We start from the raw sequence: 16,310 nt of genomic DNA on the forward strand, positions 1-16,310 counted from the left end.
ACTTAAGCTTCTTGTTTGAAGCCTTAAGCCCATCCCTTTCACCCTTTAATGTAGACAGTGTATCTAACAACAACCAACCAACATCTCTATAACTCTTATTTCTACAAAACTCTGTAAAGGTGTCAAAAACATTATCCCCCAGAGTCTGGCTTCGTACAAGCGAAGCATTAGGAGAATCAAATGATGATATTTTGACTATCTCCTTTGCCAACTCAGTCCACGGATTGGGAGTGTCATTCTGATTATGGGAATCAGAGTCCTTAGTGTCTCTGAGCCCAGTCAGAGTAGAAAACCATTCATAAAAACCCATTTTTAAGATTCTGTTCCTTAAGAACCACTCCTGGTACCAAGATGTATTAGTTAGGGTTCTCTAGAGAAACAGAATCAACAGGGAACACCTGCAAATATAAAATTTATGAAAGTGTCTCACGTGACCGTAGGAATGCAGAGTCCAAAATCCACAGGGCAGGCTGCGAAGCCGATGACTCCAATGGATGGCCTGGACGAACTCCACAGGAGAGGCTCACCAGCCAAAGCAGGAATGGAACCTGTCTCCTCTGAGTCCTCCTTAAAAGGCTTCCCATGATTGGATTTAGCATCACTAATTGCAGAAGACACTCCCCTTTGGCTGATTACAAATGGAATCAGCTGTGGATGCAGCTGACGTGATCATGACCTAATCCTATGAAATGTCCTCATTGCAACAGACAGGCCAGCGCTTGCCCAATCAGATGAACAGGTACCACAACTTAGCCAAGTTGACACCTGTCCCTAACCATGACAGTCCCCTTCCTGCATTGGGCTACTTAGTCATTTGAACCTTATTCAGTCAAACGCCAGGAACCCACAGCTCAATAATATATTTCCCCAAAATGTCCTTAAACAGCTTCCCAGAGACTAAGCCACCAGTCAAACTACTCTTCTTTCCATAAGAAAGAGAAGTGCCTCTATTAAAAGCATTTCCCAAAATGTTGTTAGTTAATTTTTTTTTAATTAATTAAAAAAAAAAACCATCCCCAAGTTTAAGCTAACAAAGATTGAAAATCTCCACAAAATTTATTCTATATAGACTTGAACTAACCACTGGGATCTTCCTCTTTCCATTTTTTATCTCCTACAGAAACACTAGGAGCTACCAGTTTCTAGGCTGAACATTCCAAGACAAAAGTCTACTCATATGGAAAAATGTATATGGTAAAAAAAAAAAAGAGTATATATTTTTAAACTGCAAAATAACCTCTTCAGGTACTTGTAAAATTTCAATATCATCAAGCCCCAAGGAGATCTGGCAAACACCAAAGACCAATGCCTTTTCTTTTTTTTAATGAAACTGAACCCACAGCTCCAAATATAATGCTTATCTCATTCCATTTAAAGTGCACATTTCCATCTCTGCTTCACCAGCCTTTAACCATAATTGTCCTCTTCCATTCCACCTAAAATCATTTTTTAAGATCCATTTAAAACACTAGCTGCTAGGATCAGTTCCTGATATCCTCCCAAACTAGCGACCCAACCCTCTCCTAAATCCTAAATCCACTGCCTGGCTGCCCTTTTCTTTTTCTCTACTTAGGTACCATTTATTTCAGCCCTTTAAACAATAAATTCTTCTAACAACCATTTTAATTATCCCTGCTCCATGACAGTCTCTCTACTCTAGCCCTCAGTAGATTATTCCTTTGAAGAACAATACACTTATATAGTCAAAAGCACAAAATTAAGGATTTCAATTAAAATATTAAGCACCTCTATGCCAGCACTGTGAAAGCCCTGGTGATAAAAATAACATATACAACTTTCAAAATGCAAAAAAAAAGGCTTAAAATGAATAAAATATGAACTCTAGTAATTGACTGGCATGCTGAAGTCTTTACCAGTGAAGTGAGTATACTAATGTCTGCAACTTACTTTGAAATGTACCAAAAAAAAAAAAATACTAGGATGATCCATGGATAGAAGGAAGGGATGCTGGCTAGATGGACAGATGTGTGACAAAGCAAATATACCAAAATGTTCAAGGTGGAATCTAGTTGACGGTATATAGGTGATCACTGTCAAATTCTTTTAAATTTTATGTTTGAAAATTTTCATAATAAAATGTTGGGGGAAAACAAATACAAGTGTCATTCTCCACCCCACCCCAAATGTGCTTATATTACAGTGAAGGTGCCATACAAGCAATCACATAATAGAGTATGTTAAGCACACTGGCATAAAAATGCATAGAAAGCCCCAGGGCAGAGAAGTGGCACTTAACTGTTAAAAGGAGCTCAGGTATGGTTTCCAGATGATCCCAATCTAAATCTAAATCTAGAAGTACATATACTATTATGCTGGCAAGTGTGTGCTAGAGTATTCTAGGCATTAAGAACAGCTCAAAAAAAGGTCTAGGCATCAAACAGCCTGGTGTGTTCAGGGAACTAAGAGCATTTGGGTATTACTGGAATGTATGCATAGAGAGAAAAGGAAGGGGGAGAAGGGCAGAAGGCAGAAATTGAAGGGGCTGGGAAGACTGGTTTAAAATGCCCTGTCTCATCACATTTATTTAGGAGTTGTAACCGTTATTCCTAAATTCTGAGATCCTGAGCTATTTGTATGAAGCCTGGTCATTCCCTGAAACTTTGGCTACTGATGTGACTGACATCTGAAAACTCAAGAGTTAAGAGCACTGAAGCGGTGGAAGTCAGCATTATCCCATGCAGCAACTATTCAAATAAAGCTGAAAAAGTGATCAGACTTCATCGAGAGATATAAATGAAACTGATCTGAATAGGACTAGGGTAAATCAGAATACTAGGTAAAGGATGATATGGTCCATATTTTAAAATGTCAATCTCTGTGCAGGACTAAAGGGAGAGATGTTTATTTGATGCAAAATTTGTATTTTGGGTAGCACATTATCTAATTGAACTTGCACGGTCAGTTTACTTGAACACCATAAGTTCACAGAATCTTGAATAAGGCATGAAATCTTGTAGGTCTGTACAAGTTAGTGTGATGCCCCCAATATATCCCAAAGTAATGTGGGCAGAGAATAAAAAAGTTTTTGCAAAGTCCCCTTTGGGGACTGAGGAGAAAGGAGGAAATATTAAACTTCCCCATCTGGGAAATTTCTGATATTCTTGCAAGCAGTGGGGACAACCAATTCAACAGGCAGAGCCCTCAATTAAGCTTATTCCTGCAAAGGAGAGGCTAAGCCTAAGAGTTACCCCTGGAAAGCCTCTTTTCATTGCCCAGATGTGGCCTCTCTCTTAAAGCCAACTTGGTAGGTAAACTCACTGCCCTTCCTCCTACATGTGACATGACTCCCAGGGGGCGTAAATCTCCCTGGCAATGTGGGACCTGACTCCCAAGGGTGAGCCAGGACCAAGCATCCTGGGAATGAAAAAGCCTTCTTGACCAAAAGGGGGAAGATAGAAATGAAACAAAAAAAGTCTCAGTGGCTGAGAGATTTCAGAGTAAGGAGGGTATCCTGGAGGTTATTCTTATACATTACGTAGATACTCCTTTTTAGTTTATGGTATATTGGAGTGGTAGGAGGGAAGTACCTGAAACTGTTGAACTATGTACCAGTAGACTTGATTTTTGAAAAAAGAATGTATTCTATATAGCTTTTACAACGTGACTATGTGACTGTGTGATTGTGAACACCTTGTGTCTGATGTTCCTTTTATCCAGGGTATGGACAGATGAGTAAAAAAAATAGGGATAAAAATAAATAAATAATAGGGGGGATAAGGGGTAAAATCAGCTGGGTAGATGGTAATACTAGTCAATGAGAGGGAGGGGAAAGGGGTATGGGATGTATGAGGGGTTTTTTGGCTATTTCTTTTTCTGGAGTGATGCAAATGTTCTAAAAATGATCATAGTGAAGATACACAACTATGTGATGATATTGTGAGCCACTGATTGTATAATATGGTTGGACTGTATGTTTGCAAATAATTCTCAATAAACCTAATCTTTTAAAATGCCCTGCCTCTCATAAAATCCTACTGAACCCCAATCACTACCTTCTCAGTATGACATACTCCCTGATAATCACTACCTCTTCCTGCTCCTATATAGGCTTCCATCATTACAATAATGACCCTGTATTTTAATGTTTTTGTTTCTTTAGCTACCTTCTGTATTAAAACTGTGAATTCTTTGAGGACAAAACTTGCATCTTATACACAATTAACTTTGAAACAGCACTATTAGAATATATTCATAGTCAAGTTTACTGTTTTCACATAAAGTATGCCCTAAATCACATCCCCATGAGCTACTTACACAACAAAAAATGTCTAGGCTAACAGTACAGAGAAACAATTATACAATACCATTTTTTCTAGAAGAAAAAAAAACACTAGATGATGTATATATACTCAGAAAACCTGTGCATATTTAAAAACCATAGAGATGCTTATGTTCATAAATACAAAGTATTCAACTGCTAAAAATGTGCTGATATTCTAAAATGCAAGATGGTATCACTAAGTGAAAAGAACAAGTTACAGAATTCTACACATAAATATGATCCCATTTGTTTATGCATAGAAAATTTCTAGAAGGATGCAAAGAAACTATCAGCAGTGGTGCTCTGAAAACAAGGAATGAAGGGATTGGAATTTTTTACTTTTGTAAGGTTTGACTTTTTACCATGGGCAGGAATCATTATTTTTATGTAAGTAAAAAAGTTGTTCTTTATTTTGAAGTATTATGACCAAACATTTCTTTATAAATCCTTTGAAGCGATGAAGACCATGCTACGGAACCTAAGTCTTCCTGATACAGCTTCCATAAAATACACAACAACCCAAGAAAGACAAACATTCCAAGAAATTAGGAGTATAGGGATTCCCGATTGCCAATGGTTTCAACTGCAAACATATTCCTTAAGATTAGTTTAAAACAAATGGGAGGGGGGGTTGGGAGAACCTGATCAATTTAATAATACTTTTAACTGGAAACTGAAAATGGATATTAAGTGTTCTTTTAACAAGTTTCTTTTCAAAATTAAAATATAAATGAGAACTACAAGAATCAATAGTAAAGTCTTATAGTACTTACAAAAGAATGGAAAAGGAGAAGGAATCAAACTAACATCTTAACGAGTCTTTTTTTAATGGAAGCAATGAAACAGAAAAGAACACACAGACCATACAGTATATCAATCATAAAATACATGTAATTCAAAAGGCAGAGAGCACTAAAGTATTTCCTCTACTGATTGACAAGACAAGCTGCACAAACCACAATGGGCATAGAAGATCATGATGGATGATTTTCCTCATAATACTGCAAAGGGACATATATCTTGAGCTTAAAACATGTTTCTTTAATAACACCAAGTAAACATTCTCCAAAAAATTGCACTAAAGAACAAAAATAATAACATAATATATAATTCTACTTACTGTGCTACAATTTTCAAGAACAAGAATAGAATAAGATAGTAACACTAAAATTCCATGGCAATATGTAATAGGCTTAATGATATTGAGACTTTATTAATAAACAAAAAAAAAGCTACTAGTTGAAAATTCTAAAGTCCCCCAAAGTATGACAAACAATACACTGAGGACCATGTCATTTAGGATGAACCCTTTGAAAATTTTAACGCCAATTTTCTTCAGCACGTCACATCTGAACCATGTCACCTTTGTTTTCCCCTTCATTTCATGAAACTATCAACACATACCCAAAAACCACATAGCATTCCAATACCCTGATTAATCACCTACTTTCATTTACCCTCCCAGTCTCTATCCATATATGCATGCATGCATGCATGCATGCCTCTGTGCATATTTTTCAAAACTATACACAGATAGTATGAGTTTTTTCTTTTTATCTCTTTTTTTGGAGTGATGCAAATGTTCTAAAAATGATCATGGTGATGAATACACAACTATGTGATGATATTGTGAGCCACTGATTGTAAACTTTGGATGGACTGTATGTGTGTGTGAAGATATCTCAATAAAAAATATTTTTTTAAACTATAGCTACAAAATGGACACAAATGTGCATAATTTCTTCATCTCCCTAGGCATTACTATCATTTCTATAATACTCATAACTTCTACAGTTTATAAAATTCCACCTAATTTAACGTACTATAACCTATTTATTTTTAGACAGACTGACCCCAAATATTTCATTGTAACAACTAACATTGCTAGAACATTTTATTGTGTGTAGATATTATGTTGAATTGTTTTAAACTTTCTCATTATTAGATCCAAGTGGACCAACATTTATCTTGATAACAGATAGTGGGCATGGGCATATCTACATATTTTTGCTATTTATAAAATGGGAATTCTTTCAAGGTAAATTATATCCTGCCCATTTTACAGATGAAAAAAAACAAAGAAGTTAGGTAATTGCCACAAGGTCATATAGTTAATGAAGAAAAAAGTCATAGGATTCCAACTTAAATCTTCTTGGCACTAAGGCTTAAGATCTCTCTACTAACCCAAGCTCCTGCAAAATATATTCAAATGTTTTTTGGAAGCAATTCACCTTTTCAAGTACAGACATAAACCAGAAAACTATTAAGAAACCCAAAGGCCATTGTTATCAGCCAGTCAACTGATCCAGTAGCATACACATCTCCAGGATCAAAGACATGGAGGATTAGAAAGAACACAGGACTGATTTGAGGAGAAAACATAGGTTGCTATCCTGGCTCTGCCATATTAGTTTACGATGTTAAATTAATTCCCTCATATTTACACATAAAGGAGATTAGAAAACTGGTCCTTAAGGCTTCTCCCTGCTCTAAAATTCTATGGCCCGATAAAAAAAAAACAGGAAATACAAGATATGTGTTCTAGTGTTTACTTTACTAAACCTAGTTGTGTGACCTCAGGCCAAGTTGCTTGGCTCCTCTGAACCTATAATTTCTCATCTGTAAACAGCATCAGAACTGAAAGACCTCCCTCCCTGAAAGATTATTACAAGAGCAGAATTAAAGTGCTATGTAAACTCTACAGTGCAATAAAACTACATGGAATCATCATTATTATACTTGATTAAAACACATAATGAACAGCACACATAATTTGATATTAGGTAATACCTTAAACACTGGGGATTACTGTACAAGCAAATATACCTTTCCTCTGCCCCCATTCTCCTCCAAGATGGTAGCAAAAAAGCAATACAGTTTAAACTATTCTTCTCACCTGCTTCTGATTTCTCAACTTCCGCAACTTGTAAAAGAAACTCATCTAAGTTTGGAAATACACCAAATCAAATGCCTAAGGATAAAAGCTTGTCTTAACTTGCGAAGATAAAAAACTGATCAGAAGAGATGGATTGTATGTGTCTGAAGATTTCTCAATAAAAATATTTTTTTTAAAAATTGATCAAAAATATGACACAGTAATTTGGGTAGTGAATAAAGAAGTATTCACAAAGTACCCTTAGGGGACTGGGGAGAAAGGAAAAAATATTCAACTTCTCTATTTGGAGAATTTCTGATATTCTCACAAACAGTGGGGACAACTAAATCAATAGGCCAAGCCTCAATCTTGGGGTTTGCCCCTATGAAACTTATTCCTGCAAAGGACAGGCTAAGCCTCCTTAAAATTAGGCCTAAGACATGGTTATAATCAAGGCTCACAATATCATCACATAGTTGTGTAACCATGTCAAGAATGTACGCTTGTTTGTTGTTTATAATAAAAATATAAAAAATATATTTAAAAAATTAGGCCTAAGAGTCACCCCCAGAAAACCCCTTTTGTTGCTCAGATGTGGCCTCTCTAAGTCAACTCTGTAGGTGAACTCACTGCCTTCCCCACTACATGGGACATGACCCCCAGGGGTGGGGACAGAAATCCCAGGATGAGCCAGAAACCAGCATCAAGGAGATGAGAAAGCCTTCTTGGCCAAAAGGGGGAAGAGGGAAATTAGACAAAATAAAGTTTCAGTGGCTGAGAGATTTCAAATAGAGTCGAGAGGTTATTCTGGAAGTTATTCTTATGCATTATATAGACATCCCTTCTCAGTTTATGGTGTATTTTAGTGGCTACAGGGAAATTCCTGAAACTGTAGAGCTGTGTTCAATAGCTTTGTTTCTTGAAAATGATTATATATATAATGATACATCTTCTACAATGTAACTGTGTGACTGTGAAAACCTTGTGTCTGATGCTCCTTTTATCTAGGGTATGAACAGATGAGTAAAAAATACAGATAAAAAAGTAACAAATAATAGGGGGAACAAAGGTTAGTATTTCTTTTTCTGGAGTGATACAAATGTCCTAAAAAATGATCACGGTAATAAATATACAACTATGTGACGATATTGTGAGCTACTGATTGTACTCCATGTATGGAATGTTTGTAAGTTAAGAATATTTGTGTTTATATGCTGTTTCATCAATAAAAACATGTATTTAAAAAAAAAAGATATACAGGGTGGGCCATGGTGGCTCAGTGGCAGAGTTCTCACCTGCCACGCCAGAGATCCAGGTTCGATTCCCAGTGCCTGACCATGTAAAAAAAAAAAAAAAAAAAAAGATATACAAATGATTCTGGAGGCTACTCTTATGCAAGCTTCAGTTAGGTAGTGCTAATTGCTATGGCTCACAAAACCCTAATCAACATCATTCCTATTGACTCTTAATAACACCAAGGGCTCCACTCTTGGGGTTTGTTCCTATGAAACTCATCCCCACAAAGGAGAGACTAAGCCTACTTAAAATTAGGCCTAAGAGTCATACCCAGAGAACCTGATTTGTTGCTCAGATGTGGCCTCTCTCTCTCTCTCAGCCAACACAGCAAACAAACTCACTGACCTGCCCCTCTCTGTGTGAGACATGACTCCCAGGGGTGCAAACCTCCCTGGCAACATGGGACAGAAATCCTAGAACGAATTGGGACTCAGCATCAAGGGACTAAGAAAACCTTCTTGACCGGAAGGGGGAAGAGAGAAATGAGACAACATAAAGTGTCAGTGGCTGAGAGATTTCAAACAAAGTTGAGAAGTTATCTTGCAGGTTATTCTTATGTATTATATAGATATTCTCTTTTTAGTTTATAGTGTATTAGTGTGGCTAGAGGTAAGTGCCTGAAACTGTAGAGCTGGGTTCCAGTAGCCATGTTTCTTAAAGATGATCATATAATAATATAGCTTTTGCAATAAGACTGTGTGATTGTGAAAACCCTGTGTCTGATGCTCCTTTTATTTATGGTATGGACAGATAAGTAAAAAAAAATATGGATAAAAAAATAAATAACGGGGGAACAAAGGTTAAAATTAATTGAATAGATTGAAATACTAGTTCTCATTGAAAGGGAGTGGTAAGGAGTATGACATGTATGAGTTTTTCTTTTTTTCTTTCTTTTTCTGGAGAGATGCAAATGTTCAAAAAAAATGATCCTGGTGATGAACAACTATGTGATGGTATCGTGAGCCACTGATTGTAAACATGTCAAAAATGTTAGTATGTCAAGAATGACTGTATGTCAAGAATGCTGGTATGTCAGTTCATTGTTTATAATAAAAATAAAACAAAAAAAATGAATAGAGAAAAAAAAGAACACCAAGGGCTTGAACTGAGACTCTTATATAAAGGTTTCATGCACTAGGTTTGTCTTTCTGGAACATGTTCTCGAAGGGATCCTAGGTTGCTAAATCCTGATACTCAGAGGGGCCAGTCTCTCCAAGATTATCAATTAATTACAGTCCTCTATACTTTAGTTTGTACAACCCTTTTCAACATGAAAAACTCAGAATGGGCATTGCCCAAAGATCCCTATAGACTGGGACAAAGATTAAAGGAGAAAGAGGAAGTAAAACAGAGAAAATGGATTTAATAGTCAAGTATGGATGCTAAATTACTATATTAACATTCCTTCCAGCCTCCAGGTTTTTGGAGCAGCTATAAGGAAAAATCTGAGCTGGTGGAATGTTAGTCCATGACAAAGTCCGGGATCTGTTCTGTGACTGCTTTTTGAAGTGTGCTTTGAAAATTACTGCTTTTTCTTTCTTTGCTTTGTATATACACTGTACAATTTAAAAACGCTTTTAAAAAACAAATAAATATACACAAATGGCCAATAAACATATGAAAAGATGCTCAAAGTCACTGGTTATCAGGGAAATGCAAATCAAACCATAATGAGATATCACTTCACACTTACCAAGACGGTTATTTAAAAAAAAAAAAGCAGAAAATAGGTACTAGTGAGGATGTGGAGAAACTGGAACCCTTATACATTGCTGGTAGCACTGCAGAATAATGCAGCCACTGTATAATGTAATATGGCAGTTCCTCAAAAAGTTAAATATAGAATTACCATATGACCCAGCAATTTCACTCCTAGGTATAAACCCAAAAGAACGTAAAAACAAGGTCTCAAACAGATATGTGTACACTAATGGTCATAGCAGTATTATTCACAATAGCCAAAAGGAACAACCCAAGGGTCCATCAACACATGAATGGATAAACAAAATGCGGTGCATATACACAAAGGAATATAATACAGCCATAAACATGAATGAAGTTCTGATACATGCTACAACACGGATGAATCCTGAAGATGTAATGTTGCGTGAAATAAGCTAAACGTAATACGACAAATACTATAATCTAGGTTATATGAAATAGAATAAGTAAATTCAAAGAGACAGATAGTAGATTATAGGTTACCAGGGGCTGGGGAGTGAGGGGAATAGAAAGCTATTACTTATAGGGTACAAAGTTTCGGTGGACAATAATGAAAAACTTAGGGTAATGGATTCTGGTGATGGTAGCACAATATTATGAATATAATTAATAGTGGTGAATTGTACTTGAAAGTAGTGAAATTGGAAATTTAGTTAGATATATGTTACTATATTAAGAAGTTTTTTTTCCCCTTGGAACATTTGCATCTATTCAGAAAAAGAAATAAAAACAGAAAAAAATTGATACATACCATTATCCCCCACCCCTCCCCCTCACCGATCACCAGCATTTCACTCTAAATTTATTTTAACATTTGTTCCCCCTATTATTCATCTTTATTCCATATGTTTTACTCGTCTGTTGATAAGGTAGATAAAAGGAGCATCAGACACAAGGTTTTCACAATCATACAGTCACATTGTGAAAGTTATAACATTATACAATCATCTTCAAGAAACATGGCTACTGGAACACAGCTCCACATTTTCAGGCACTTCCCTCCAGCCTTTCCCTACATCTTGACTAACAAGGTGATATCTATTTAATGTGTAAGAATAACCTCCTGTATAACCTCTCAACTTGTTTGGAATCTCTCAGCCTTTGACACTTTATTTGTCTCATTTCTCTCTTTCCCCTTATGGTCGAGAAGGTTTTCTCAATCCCTCAATGCTGAGTCTGAGCTCATTCTAGGGGTTTTCTCAATTCCTTGATGCTGAGTCTCAGCTCATTCTAGGATTTTTGTCCCATGTTGCCAGGAAGGTCCACACCCCTGGGAGTCATGTCCCACGTAGAGAGAGGGAGGGTAGTGAGTTGCTTGTGTGTCAGCTGGAGAGAGAGGCCACATCTGAGCAACAAAAGAGGTTCTCTTGGGAGTGATTCTCAGGCATAATTTTAAGTAGGCTTGACCTATTCTTTGTGGGGTTAAGTTTCATACAAACAAACCCCAAGATTGTGGGCTCAACCTATAGCTTTCACTGTTCCCACTGCTTGTTTAGAATATCAAGAATTCAATTTGGGGAAGTTGAATTTTCCCCCTTTCTCACCATTCCCCAAAGGGGACTTTGCAAATACTTTTTTATTCACTGTTCAAATCACTCTGGAATTTATTGGGGCATCACTCTGGACAAACCAACAAAATCTCATGCCCTACTCAAGTTTCCATGTACTTATGGTGTTCAATTAAGCTGTCTACATAAGTTATATTAGGAAACACACTAGTCAAAATATAAATTTTGTACCAAATAAACATTTTTAAAAAGAAAAAAAGAAAAAAAACTGATCAGAAGAAAATATGCTAATAGCCATAGCTCAGATAATTAGTTCAAATACAGCTTAATACAGCAAAAACTGTATTTAATAAACGTTAGATTTGGCTCTTTTTTAACCTTAGGTTTCAACTTCTTGTATCCTATAGTAATACTGCCACGATCCTCAGATCTCAAACTTTTCCTACTTCTCAAACTCAGTTAAAAACAAAACAAAACAAATCGGGATATTTCTAAAAGTTCAGAAGTTTAATTATGTTTACAAGTATGACTGAAATTATTTCTAAATATTTTAATCATTATCCACATTATTATATTAAATCATTCATCCATTCAACACATATTTCTTGAGGACATAATATGTATCAGGCACTGTCAGAGACACCAATGTTATAGCATTGAACATGCTCCCATGGAGCTTAAATTCTAGTGTAGAGAAGAAACACTACAAATAAACAAGAAAATCCCAGGCAGTGGTAAGTACTATGAAGAAAATAAAACATAATGATTGTGCAGAGAGGGTGTGGGGTTCCATTCAAATATAATCTAACGTGTGATCATTTTAAGCAAAGTTATAAATAGTACATTCTATCTTTCAAAATAAAATAATTAAGGGCATTTGAAAATTAACTGTTGTATAGTCCCATTTGCGCTTAACCTCTCTTCCCACACCTGAAAATTTTTTCACTATGTTGTTAGTTGTTCTAGTTTGCTAGCTACCAGAATGCAACACGACAGAGACGGATTGGCTTTTAATAAAAGGGGTTTATTTCATTATTCAGAGGAAAGGCAGCTAACTTTCAACTGAGGTTCTTTCTTACATGGGAGGGCACAGGGTGATCTCTGCTGGCCTTCTCTCCAGGCCTCTGGGTTCCAACAACTTTCCCTGGGGTGATTTCTTTCTGCATCTCCAAAAGCCTGAGCTAAGCTGCGAGTGCCAAGACGAGGTATGCTGAGCTGCTTGGGCTGTGCTATGCTGAGCTCTCTCATTTAAGCACCAGCCAATTAAATCAAACACCATTCATTGCAGCAGGCATGCCTCCTAACCAACTGCAGATGTAATCAACAACAGATGCGGTTCACACGCCACTGGCTCAGGTCCACAGCAATAGAACTAGGCACCTTCACCTAGCCAAGCTGACACCTGAATTTAAATATCACACTAGTGTTTCATCACTCTAAAGTTAGCTACTCCAGAAAATTCTTAGATACCCTAAAGAAAGATCTCTTTTTCCATTTGTTTAAGTGCCCTGGCACTGAGAAATCCCCAATAGAGGAAATCTGTGGAATTATATTACTTAGTATAATCATAAATGCAATTATGCAATTATTTTTTAAAAGAATATTGTCAAACAGCCGATTGTACTTTACCCACCCTGCTTCTGACTAAAAGTCACCCAACCATCAATAAACAGGCTAAATGATCAGTAACAATTTCATTTCACTATAGGCTTCACTGCTAAAAAGAGTACACTGTAGTGAGAGAAAAAAAAATCTGGATGTTTCCCACTGGGTCACTCATAGTCTATTTACAAAACACTTGAGCACAGCTCACCCACAAACTAGTCTTCCACTGGGCGAGACAAGAGGATGGATAGATTATAACAGGTTTCCTAAGCAACCTATCTGTTGTAAACTAACCTGAACCAGGAGAACTGCAAATAACATGAACAGATGTTACAAAATAATACACAAACCGAACTTAAAATAATTAGATACATCTACTTAATACTAAAAACACCACCACCAGCAATTACTCAGAAAACTACTGTATACTCATAATCAAAAAGGCCCTCTGATTAAACTTAAGTGATGACTGTCACATTCAAAATATCTTACTGAAAAACAAGGGGGAATGTTCATTCTACTTAGAAGTCAAAGAAATGCAATTTCAAGGAGCTGAGTATACCACTTTGAGAATGCTTAACTGCAAAAACTGTTTAAAACAGTATCCACAAAGCAGGGATAATGTGATCACCATTATCACAGCACTGGTGGGTATAACCCTATTGGAAAACAGTACAGCTTCAGTTATCATGAGCTTTAAAAATGTTCATCCTAATTGACAGTGTGATCCCACTGCTGGACATAACTACACAGAAAAGGGGGGAAAAGCTATGTAGAAGCTATGCTACCTAAAACAGAAGAGAAAGAGATAACTTAAATGTACAACAAGGAAAATAATTACGTAGTTCATGGAATAGCCAAAAACAAAAGGGGGAAAGTGTTTTTAGTCATATCTCACAACATATTCAAAAACAAATTCTAGATTTGTTCATTTTTTTAAATGAAACAATATTTTCTTCTATGATATTTAATCATCTTGGCATGGGGAAAGTCTTTCTAGTTCTAACATCAAGCCTCTGACAAGATTTAAGCACGTAAAAAATTTTAACTTCTATATGGCAAAAAGACTGTGGTAACAGATAAACAACAACACATTGGAGGAAATTTTTTAATGAAAATGACAGGCAGCAGTTAATTTTGTTATATACAAAAACCGTTTACAAAAAGCAGCAAGGAAGAGAATGCAAGGGTAGATCAGTAGAAGAATTCTCACCTGCCATGCAGGAGACTCGGGTTCCATTCCCAGTCCATGCACTTCCAAAAAAACAAACAAACAAACAATACAAAAAATTAATGGTGCTGCAATAACAGGATTCTCACATGGAAAAAGAATGAAATGTGACCCCCGCCATACAGCATACCAAAAAAAAGGAACCAAGAAAGAAAATCTCAATTTCCAAAAAGAAATACAAATAACCAATAGATATATGCAGCTTCTCACTCTCACTGGAAACCAAAAATATGCAAATTATGACATTGAAGGTTTTTTGCTTTTTACCCAAATTAAATATTTAAAAGACTGATAAAAGCTAGGATTAGCTAGATTGTGGGATAATCGGGCATAAAATGATTCAACCTTTCTGGGGGGGTAATCTAGCAGTATGTAGCAAAATTTTTAAAGCAAAATTATATAACCAAGCGATTCTACTTCCAGAAATATAGCCTAGAAAAGACTGAGACCAAGGGTCACAGATGTACGTCCATCAAGAAATTAGTTAAATGTAGCACACCTAAGTACAATGCAGCTGTTAAAAAAAATGAGTCAGCTCTACATGTATTGAAGTGGACATTTGTTCCAAATTCAACAAGTAGTAAAAAAGCAGGTTATAGGAGAATATATTTACTATGATTCACTTTATATTTAGAATATGGATATACGCATGTACATATACAGAAACACGGTAGGATAAACTGTTCAATGGCTTCACTGGGGTTAGAAAAATGGTATTAAAGAGAAATTTTTACTCTATTACTCTAAAACAATATGAATTATCTTTAAAACAAACAAGAGATGTCCATGTGGTGGGGGTGGGGAGCAGTAGGGGATTATTTTGGAACATGGAAAAGTATTTGATGTTTTATATACTTTTCATTTAACAATAAATACACTATTAAAGCCATATAAAACATACAGATCAGTCTGTACCTCTCCTTCTATAACACTTAAAGTACTTAATCTCCCCCTTTTGTAGCACTTAAAGTACTTAATTGTAAAGGATTATTTAATATTTTTCTTCCTTACTAGACACCTATCTGAGGGCAGATACCAGACCTGTATTGTTCATTGTTCTATCCCCCCAGGGCTTAGCACAGTGCCTGCCACATACCAGGTACTCAAATATTTGTGAAATGATGAGAGCAGTGGAATTATGAGTGGCTTTTCTGATTGATAACAATAATTTCTCTTTGAAATATTATAGCAAGATGCCGGGAAAAAAGCTACCTAAAGGAGCTTTTCCACAAAACCTGAAGAAAACTAAAGTGGTTGCCTATACACTTATTTCACAAGGAAATACATAGTGGGAAAAAAAGATTTTCCTTTAAATCCAATCACATTTATAATGGCTATCTTGAAAAAGGACATCACGTTGCAGTATATTGTCCTAATATCACTCACATACTTAAGTTCAAACTATTTTTTTGTTAGCCACACTAATATAAATATTTCATACAAAAACAATTACAATAAAATTTTTTATCACTTTAGAATTTAATAAGACAGAGTTGCCCTCCCTTCCTGTCCCGGAGCACTTCCCAGATCAGTCCCATCCTTGGTAACCTGGGACCCAGTGTGGGAAATAGAGAACCCAACTTTCAAAAGACGTCACAAAGAAAACAAAACAACCTTCATAAGGATAATCTATTATATCAGCTTTAAAGACAATGTTGGCATAATTGGAGCAAGCTTTTACACTGTACCCAATTTAAAATCATCTTTCAAGTGGGACAACATACTATCTGGATTTTTTTCAAATTAAGACATTATGGATTTTATGCTACATTATCATAGATCTCCTCCTAC

General features: G+C 36.0%; 1 protein-coding gene across 10 annotated transcripts in view; it reads right to left on the reverse strand.

The window, feature by feature from the left end:
• Nucleotides 1-16,310, reverse strand: part of STAG2 (STAG2 cohesin complex component) — a 194,999-nt gene that overhangs the window by 162,087 nt on the left and 16,602 nt on the right. For 2 of the 10 annotated variants that reach the window (XM_077146000.1, XM_077145996.1), the window contains exon 2: nucleotides 14,502-14,542. The exons of the other annotated variants lie outside the window; for them this stretch is intronic. The gene's annotated coding sequence lies outside the window, so the exon portion shown is untranslated. The remainder of the gene's footprint in view (nucleotides 1-14,501; nucleotides 14,543-16,310) is intronic. 10 annotated transcript variants of the gene reach the window in all.

The sequence above is a fragment of the Tamandua tetradactyla genome, chromosome X (genome assembly GCF_023851605.1).
Source record: "Tamandua tetradactyla isolate mTamTet1 chromosome X, mTamTet1.pri, whole genome shotgun sequence".
Lineage (NCBI taxonomy): Eukaryota > Metazoa > Chordata > Mammalia > Pilosa > Myrmecophagidae > Tamandua > Tamandua tetradactyla.